Genomic DNA, 10,765 nt, shown 5'->3' with positions numbered 1-10,765 from the left:
GCCAATTTCGCCGTTGTCCCTCGTCCGAAACGCAACGTGATACGCCTTTAATCTCGCAGAGCAAAAAGAAACAGTCAACAGATTGAAAAAAAGCGAGTGGTGCTCGCTCGCGGAAGCTAATTTCGTGGTAGTAATCGCCTGTCGGCGGATACTTGAACGTAAATCTCGCTGTCGTCGAATGAGACCCGTCGTGATACAGTTTTGTTAGAGCAACGGTACCGTCGGAACGTCCGTCCCTTTTTTTGCAACACTTTTTTACACAACGTTCGATTTGACTGTTATCCAGACCCGCCTAGGTGAAGAAATTTCGACGATGTATCACGCAGGAATGCGCAAAAAAAGATCCAATCTTACGATTCGCAATAAAATATAATATATTTTTTTAAGTAATTCACGTTTTAATTCGGTTATCTTACAGAAATTTGTTACTAGTATTGGCCACTTAATTATTTATTTTAAATGTCAAAAATACTATTAATAGTACCTTCGTTAACAATACTATAGTATTAAGTTTCTAGGAAAAGGAATGAGATGATAAAAGCGCAATAAAATTTTGAGATTTACTTAATTAATTCTTAGCATAAAATTTATCATTTTTATACTTTCCACCTAGAAATGAATAGAATTGACACCAATGCGTTGAAATATTAAATATTAATTGATATTCTTGTTATCTTTTGTCATATTATAATTATTTCTATGTTAACAGTAACGAATATTTGTATAAAATTTCTATGTCTTTAATTTGATTAATTTCATACTTTTGTCATTAATGTCCGAGTATCATTTTTCTTTTTGCTAAATTCTGCGTAATTAAAACAGATCAATCTTGAGCGAGTTGATAAAAGATAATGAAAGAAGGGAGAAAAATGTATATAAATATTATTGAAAATTTGACATAAAAAATAAGTGAAATATAAAGAGAAGATTTAAACGAATTGCAAGGCGTGTATTAGTTAATGTACAATGCAGAAGTTCCAGTTTTAGGCAGTGCATAATAAGTTTCCATAGGCCGATATTTCATGTATCGTACGACAAGGCTTTTCAAGCCTGTTGATTGTAGGACAGAGAGATTCTCGGATCACTACAGCCAATCACAGGCTTGAAGAGCCTTGTCGTAAGACACATAAAATATCGGGCATAGAATTGACACAAATTTTGAAAGCATAGTACGTACTGTGTATTTGATGTAAAATTAGTCGAAAAACAACAGAAATATTTGCAATTAGTCAATTAACACAAAAATTATATACGCTAAAGTAGGCGAAGATAACAAAGAATATCAAACACAGATGTCAAATTGATGCTGATTCAACTAATCATTTCTGGCTGAGAGAGAGTTTACATCATCTTTTCTCCTTTCTTATCAAATTGTTTTCTTTGTAATAATTTTTCTCTTCATATTTTTGGAAACGATTAGCGTATTAAAAGTTTTATTAAATAACGGGAAGCAAGGATGCAATGTTTGAGATGAGTTATACCACGCGTCGTGCGAAGTTCCCTTTGGACGCTAAACGTTGAATTCGGAAGGGCAGAAAAGCAGGCTCCGCTTTGTTACTGCTCGATGTGCACAAAGACCCGGAGGAGTACTAGCGGGAGACACGTCGGAATCAAACGGCAACCTGCGCATTGTGTGTCCGGAGGGGGCGAAGGAATTGGAAAAACGAGACGCACGGCACGTGAGCAAACGCAGCCACCAGGACGCACGAAGACCTTCTCGAGTATCCACTTCGCGTCAAAGGATCTGTCTGTCTTCCCTTTTCGTTCTGTCTCACTCGAACAAACGTAGTAATCAAACCACCCGCATCCCAATGTCATCTCCCTCTCTCGGCGCTTGTAAACAGAATCACCCTCTGAAAGGAGAATCAATTTCCCCGCGGGCGAAGAGGAGGGAGTGAGAGGACCGCGGCAGAAGGTTCGTATCCACCGGCGATTGGACTTGACGTTCTTCGTCCATTATCAATATTTGAGTGATGCTTCAGCGAAGAATTGATGGAACACAGAAATGATGAAGAGTGGCGCGGAAAATGGTTATCGATTTGACGAATTTTGCGAGGTCTGTTGATGCTTGCCGGTTGATGTTTCGCGGGAGATAATATATGGATTAATTTCCGGTTATAACGCTGAATCACGCCATTGACTTGATCCTAGGAAATTAATAATGCCCGTCGTTCGGGACAAGGTGACCACCATGGTCGCGATAAATCAGGAGATGTTCAGCGAGCAGTTGCTACGCTAGGGTCTCATAGAACTTCACTTTATGGCAGTACAGTAAAATAGCGCGAAATTACCAGGAGTCGGGCATAATTCCCTCATAAATGTCCAAATGAAATAGTTACACTCGGTCGAGCACTTAGACTTGAGCTCGACGCCCGAGTAAATATACCTAATTCCGAACGTGCTCCATTCAAGATGACTATGACGATCGTTCGCCATAATTTATGACTCGAGTTCAGGGCCGCGTGGCAGTAGACACGTTGGAAGGTAAATCTGTAGTTTTTATTTTCGATGGAGGATGTATGCACTCGATGAAACTAGAGTGTGTCAAGCAGGGAAGCAATGCATAAGTCGCGTTTCAGCATGTCTCATCTGCTATTTCTCTTGAAATCCGATGTCACGAGCAAATACGATGGATATGTGCATCGAAGATGTACGTATCAGAGAGGATACATTTTGAATCGCTTCGTCATATATTCACGGAATTTCTGCTTTCCTCTCTCTCTCTCTCTCTCTCTCTCTCTCGCTTTCTTCTCTCTCTCTTTCCGTACGCCCGATGTAGCGAGGATTTACTCTCTCATGCGAGATTTCGAATGCAATGTGATGTCATTCTTCTCTGAGAGCGCATATGCGCCCACGTATGTGTGCCCAGTGTCTCCCATTGTAATCCAACCTGCCAGTATCAATCGAAATCAATGAGACCCGATGGGACAGCTGCAAACTAAACAGGAACTGTTCGGAAAGCCTCGGATTATACCATCCCTCACAAGAATCCAATCACTAATAATTGATATTTGATTCCGTATCCAAACATTTTCTGACATGCCATTAAATTGTTTCGCAAATCTGCGATCGTATATGAATTCTCGGAATATTTCAGCAAATGGTTTTTATGATTGCTTGATATGCCATAGAGGGAGAGAGCGCGAGAGAAAGGGGTAAACTCAACGTGATAGGAATATCACGAAAATAACAAAAAAAGAGAAAAATCATAAATGGATATTCGACGACCTGGCTTCCGCTTCCTGTCATCTACTCTCCCATATATGACACGAGTCACCCCTAAATCCGTACCTCAGCTTGAGATTAAAGTCGTTTTTCATATCGCGATCGTGGTGTTTCGACTGGTAACACACGAGAAATGGAATGTCTAAAATAATGGAACCAGTTGAAGAGACGTATTAAAAGAAGATTAAGTTTTTTTTATTAATAAAGCTAATAAAAACATATTGAAAAGATTTGGTTATAAAATTGAGAAAAAATTCACAGAAACTGCTTATTATAAAAATTAATAAAACAATAACATTCGCAATTATATTAAACATTTTATTTAGACATATATTTGTAACATTAAATTTATTAATTTCGTATTTCTAATAATTTTTTGTATGTAGATAAAAATCTCATTTTAATAAAAAAAAATGAATAAATGCAAGAATCGCTTTTATAATATTGCAACGCTTTTAATTTATCTAAAATTAAGGACAAGTCTTGATCAATTTAAAAAAAAATGTGTATTTGATTATTAACATGATATTTTTTTCCCTTCATAGCCTGCATTAATATTTATTGGGCCATTTACGAGAAACAGACGCTGGACGTATTCCAGCGCGGGGAAGATTCGATAAACTTCAACTCCATTGTCTTCCCCGTGCAAAAATTTATTCTCTGAAAAGAAGATTTGAGAGAGGAATAATTTGCAAGCGTGCATTGTGGGTGTACTCCGCGCCGTCGGAGCTCTCTGGATGCTTTAAAAGCATCATCGTCCCATGCTCTCCAACCAGCCCTAGCAACGCTATTGATTTCCTACATCCCCTGCGAGAACTATCTCGCAGAATTTACCCTCTTTCGTGAAAATGCGCCCTGCAAGATCATGATACTCTCCTACCTCGTGCAATAAAGTATCCGTTACGATTCGCCATAAAATTTCGCTTTACCAAAATGAGAAGGAAAAAATTTAGCAATGATTAAAAAAGAACTCATAAAAAGAAAATTGATGCTTTCTCGTTTCAGCTTGTTTCTTATTATAGATTTGTTATATCGATAACACGTCCAACATAACGAATAATTTTTACGATAATCTCACAAATTTTTTATCTATATTTCCCGCAACGTGAATATAATATGTGATGAACAATGCCTACAAAGCGGAACGATTCAACATAACGTTTCCGTTATATACTCGCCAATGCAATATTAGAGAAATCCGTATTCTCGCTTAGGTATCGAATAAATTTGACATAATAATCGCAAAATGCAGACTACGTACTGAAATTTATCTATAACTCTGCATAATTGACAGTGATATACGGATCTTCGCTAATATTGCGGAAATAACATCGGGCCAGGTTACGTTTCCCAGACACGAATGAAACATTGTAAAGCGAGCCACGAAATCGATGATAATGCAGGCGTCGCAAACGCGGAACGTTTATTCTTACCCAGAATCTGAAATACGTATTCGCGATAGCACGTGCAGCATGGAGACGCGTGACCGTTTTTCGCGTTATTTTAACGTTGGCAGCGTGCTCTGAGTCGTGATGTCGACGGTAAAACGGATCCAGGAAGAGGACTCTTCCGTCGTATTCTACGTGCACCTCGCGATTGCAAAATGGATATCGCTATTCTTCTAATGTGTACGAATACATATATTTGGATGTTTTTAAATAGCTTGAATGTCAATAAATTTTAATATATTTTATCTTTCTTCTCAAAGAATTGGAGATATCATTCAAGAAAGCAAAAATTTATCTATTATTTTTAAATTAATTTTAAATGGTATCATAATAAAAAAAACAATGCTTGTATGACCTAAGCACTTTTTTAAGTAATCAACATAATATGTACGTAGAAAAAAGGTTTTGCTGAAATAACTAAAAATTTAGCTAGATTTAAAAATAATTTTATTGGACCATCAAAATAATTATAAAACGCTCAAGATAGTCGTAGATAGCACATCAAAATTTGAATGTTACAACAGAATATCAAAATTTTTTGCAACTTCGTTCATTTTTTATGTTTAGTATAGTAAGCGTTCATAGTATAATTATTTTGATGGTCCAACAAAATTACTTTCAGATCTGTATCTAACTAAATTTATTTAGATATTTTAGGAAAATCTTTTTTTTTTTTGTGTATTTATATATAGTTCTATATAAAATTAAAACTTGAAAAGATTTAAATGACGTAAAAAATTGTATATTATTTGACGAATTCTTTATTTATCAAAATAGTGCTTTGCGTCATTTCGTAACGTTTTCAATCAATGTTTTCTATTTCCACTGATTTCTTATTATACGTTTCAAATGGGGTGAATCTCAAAACGGTATCGGAATCACCGTCTAGCTTGGGATCTTACTCGAGCGCATTCGTTGCAGGGCGTGAAAAGAATTTTACGATGTGCTTATACATAAATTCTGATGTTTACGGTCAATCGGGGGATACTGTTCGCGGAGCCAACCGAGGACACCCCCATCGCACGCGCACGTGTACACACCGATGTTAGAGCGTTTCCGCGTCCACATGTACGCTCCCGTGAAGAGAGTCTGGTAAATATTTCGTTAGGTTTACACGCGACAGCGGGAACTTTACTGGAAAATCGCGGCCGATCGTTCCGTTTTTCCCATCGTTTTGCTGATCCACCGGTTCCTTTTTCTCGCTCCAGTATCCAGCCGGCCGGGAGGTCCGCATAATATCTCCATTTACCGGAGCGACGATATGCGGTACTGGCCGCGCGTTTATTTACGAGACGGGCGTCGTAGTTAAATCGCAGATAGCAAGGCAGATTTGCCGTGCCGACAACAACGGTGCTTTTCGCCAGGAAGAGACTCCTTAGAACCTTGATCAGGGCAAGGCGAAGAAAGAGAGTGCGCACGGTCGGCACAACTCGAGGACTCGCGCTGACTACGCGGTTGTAATATCTGACCTATCCGTCCGTGAGAGTCGCTCTGTAATCTCATCTGGAACGGGATCGTGTCGACATCTCGCCGGTGAATCGCAATGTCGATACGTAACGTCCGACGACCGGAGTCGCCAAGTTCGCCGCACGGCAAATGTCGCAAGGCCGTTCGTCGACTTGTTGACCGCTCGGAGTAATATCAGGAGATACGTCTCGGCGAGCGGCTGGTTTCTCCGTGGAGCACGGAGTGATTGAGATAAGATGCATAATACAATCAAGAAGAAAAGTTACTTATTTTTATCGAGAATCTGTAATATATTTCACTCTTCATTACGTTTCACGTAGAAGTATTTTTGCTCCAAAAAAGGATTGTTTTCAATTTTTTTTCCAATTTTTAATTATTTTTCGTATATGTCAACTGAAGAAGACTTAATCGAAACGTTTCCGAGAAATTTATAGATAAAGAATTAGTTTAATTCTTAATGTATGTTGTAAAATAAACTAGTTTATTTTTAAAGATTCAATAAACGTTCCTCGTGTTGATCTTTTTAATTACTAATTTTTGCTTAGCAATCTCGAGCTAGATATTTTACATATTTTAATTTATTGTTTTTTTCTTTAGAACTAGATATTTGGAAAGAATTAAAGAGTTTAATAGAGTGAAAGTTTATTATATTACAATATATTATATTTAAAACTTAATAAACAATAGTAAGAAAAAATTGACTGAGAAATGATTAACATAAATAAACGAAGCAGGTTGTATTTAGTCAATTGTAGTATTTTGGTGCCTAATAATATTTTTGTACAAATTTTATAATTTCCTGTTCCCGTATTTCAAGTTTTAAGATTAATAAATAATCAGCGAAAAGTTTGTTTGAACTGAAAATTGTAAAATTTACAGAAAAATATTAAGCGAGATCCACTTTCACCAAATATGGTCTTCTTCATTTATTTGTATCCTAGTAAACAAGAAACATTTTGAAACGTTGCTGCAATGTTGCTGGAATGTTTCAAAATGTTTCTTATTTACTGGTTATTGAAACGTAATGCTATGAAAGTTTACATATATAAATGTCGTAAGATTATTGGGTTTCAAGAACATATATTTTAACCGAATATGTTTGGTCACCATGTACCGTTGTATACCACTATATTGCATCACTCTGAGTTTTCGACATCGTGTTAAGTGCAGCCTACGCATTATGTCCAAACGTGATTAGCGGCACGATGACAAGAACGGTATCCTTTTCAGTTTTATTAGATAATTCCTATGTGAGTTAGTGGTTTGTCTTGTCGTAACTTTGATGGCAATAGAATCGATGCTTGCCATCAATGTGATGTTCGCGACAAGTTGATTTCATCGTTTACGTATACACGGACTCGATCGAACTCGAATTTTATGATCCCCGTCTGTAGTACTTTCATGTCAAGCGCACAACAATCGCGATATCTGCATCTGAATGGTCCTAAATCGTCGATAGACGCTTCCTGCGAACGAGTCAACATTACATCTCTAAAATTTTTTTTAATTACTATGACAATTTATACATATTACTGTAGTAACGAGGATATAATAAAAAGTTTTGCGTATTTTCATTAATCGTCGATCTTTCTCAAATTAGAAGATATGATGTCTCGAATGTCAAATCTATGTATATTTATTTAATTATATGTATATTTTATACATATATGTGTATATTATAGTATATGACTTCCGAGCTCAGGGGCCCTATTTTGTAACTTTTAACGACATGTCGATATCGTTATGTGTCGTTGCGCAGATTTTTCACCATATAAAATAGGGAGTTTTTGCAATAACGTGAATCCAGATACGGTAAACGCTAAAGTCACGTTATCCTTTTCTGTAGTTGTTAAAAGAAAATAATCCGGCCTTAGCGTTCACCGTATTTGGATAAACGGTATTGCAAAAACTCCCTAATATCTGCGTAATGACACTGTAACGATATTGATAATGGGTGCTTTCCATTTGATGACACAAGTCGACACAAGTGTCGTTCTATCTTTGTCACTCTCTGAATGTCAACAAGGATAGAACGACGCTTGTGTCGACTTGTGTCATCAAATGGAAAGCACCCACTGTCGTTAAGAGTAACAGAATAGAGCAGCAGCCATTCTAACTGTCGTGACCCATTACGATGTCATCAGATAAGATGCAATGATTGCCTGACGTTTTCGCGAAACGCGGTCGCGAAAAGTGTATCACAAAGATCAGGGGGAGAAACGATCTCACCGAGCGGTGGTGAATGAGGGAGAAAGTGTAACCGATCTCCAAGAGTTCGAAATCGAAAGTAATTTCCTCAGTCTCACTCTTTCTCCGCCTCCTTTCTCCTTTCTACAGAAGCCCACGATCATTCTTTCTCCCTGACCGAGATCCAGGTCAAGTTCACTGTCTGTGCTCGACAGTGTCTTTCTCTCTTTCTCATTTCACTTTCTTTCCTCTCGTCACCCTGCTCTGTGCCCGTCCGCTCTCTCTCTCTCTCTCTCTCTTTCTCCCTATCACTTTCTCTCTTCCCTGGTACACTGCTCGATCTCTGCTCTCTCCGCTTATGCAAGAGGCATTACACCATCGGCGGCAATTTCATTCGTACGTCGTGACTCCGACAAACACGGTCGCGGTGAGTTATTATGTCAGTGTCAATGGTACCGATCTTGTGAGAGAAAGATCCTGATAGTTAGCGAGTACCAGTTTCGTCGTCGCACGGTTCGCTGAACCGAATTCCCCTCCCTTAGCTTTCGATGAGCCAAGGTGAACCAAGGTGAGCCGAGGTGGATACATCGTCTCGGATATCTCTCGCGAGTACATCGTGCAAGGCTCCGCTGGTCGATGTTTTACGGCTGCTCTCGTCTACCCGATGAACTCCTCTCCATCGTAAATATGGACGATGCACTGTACAAACGTACGTATGAATAGCGGTTGAGAGGAGGGACAGTGTCGGTTAACTTCCTGGATATTGTTCAGGTTTATCGGCAAACACAGACAATTAACGATCGTTCGGTCAGAATTTTTATATGTTTTTGAGGAAGAATATGACGCAAATATCTTGCAAGGACGGAAGATATAATCAGATAAATTATATAAAATATACTGTAGGCCGTGCTGTATCAAATCGGAGAATATAACTTTTCGAGGTTTTTTTTTGAAAAGAAAATAAAACGCACATAGCTTCATGCCGTTAGACTAACTTTGCATAGTAATTATGTGTACAGTGTGTATCTCAATCTTGTAATCAATAAATCTGATAAATAGACCATCGATTTGCAATTAGATAAGCGCGTGTAGCAAATTGCTTTACATATACGATCTTTCTAATTACATTCTTGATGAGATCATCTTTAAAGTCATCCTTTCGTAGAACGTGACTGCGTTTCTGTGGATTTTATCAACCTTTATGCGGTCGATTTAACGACCACACGGGAAGGAGACTCGGGGGAACGATTCAGGGAAATAACGTTACTTCGCTGTAACACATACGAGGCATCCCATATAAAAATCGATAAAAAGAAGCACGTCTTTTCTCACAACGGGAATGAATGGAGGTAAAGATTTGGTGAAGATTTCACCGTAAAATTTTTTTCTCGGAACGGACTGGAGAAACGTTTTTTGGTCCAGCTGCGAATTTACCTTCATGTTCATCGATGTAAAGGATTGATAGTGAGTCAGCGAATTGAATTTCTGATGTCATTGTTCAATTTTTTCGTCGAATTCCCAAACAGACTTTAACGTCACTTATTTATTCTGCTTCTCGGCAACACGTAATCGAATCACATTAGTAAAGAAAAATTAGAAATTAAATTAATTTAATGAAATAAGGGTAAAGAATCTTAAGACTTCTATTTTCAATCAAAACGATTCTTAATGCTTGATAATATTCATATATAAATTTGCAAAAAAATACATTTATTGAGTATCAAAATAATCCACTTTGACCGAAAATAAAATTCTTTTTTCGTATTTAATTTATTCTTCTAAATTTCACTTTAATTGTATAAATGTTATCAATGCAAATATATACAGGTAGTTCGTATGGATTTATTAAAAAAAAATGAATTCATAAATTCCAAAGTTAATTGATACTTCACATTCTGATTTCTTTCCGATCATTTCCCTTTCGTGTTGGTATCTGATTTCAATATCCGAAAGCTCGGAGGACGAGCGTTGCGAACGAGAGCCCGCACAGCAGATACACTCGCATCGAGGCGCGTAGCGCGAATGCGCGTATCCACGACGGGCGCAAATCGCAATCCGCCGTTTATGCGCATTCGCGCTTGCGCATCGCTGCTCTTGCGGCGCGGCGACCGACCGGTGTTCCTCGTCGTCGTCCTGCTTCTCTCCGGTCCGTTCGTCGATGACACCTAATACGTTCAGGACAATTCGCGTGCATCCATTCGCGAGTCGGACAGCGAGGATGCTGCTGAAGAGAAAATGCTGGACAAAAGGTATATATCCTTCCATCCCGTGCCGATACTCAGGACATTACACGCGTTAGTCCTGCGGACATGCCGTTGGTGGTCGAACGCTGAGAAAAAGGGGAAGAGGGAGGACGAAAAAGAGAAAGATGAGAAGCGTATGGGAGGGAGAGGCTGGAGTGAGCAAGAGGTAACGTGAGGGAAGAAGAAGAGAGAGAG

This window comes from Trachymyrmex cornetzi, unplaced genomic scaffold (genome assembly GCF_001594075.2).
Source record: "Trachymyrmex cornetzi isolate Tcor2-1 unplaced genomic scaffold, Tcor1.1 scaffold316, whole genome shotgun sequence".
Classification (NCBI taxonomy): Eukaryota; Metazoa; Arthropoda; class Insecta; order Hymenoptera; family Formicidae; genus Trachymyrmex; species Trachymyrmex cornetzi.
This window is presented reverse-complemented; position numbering follows the sequence as displayed.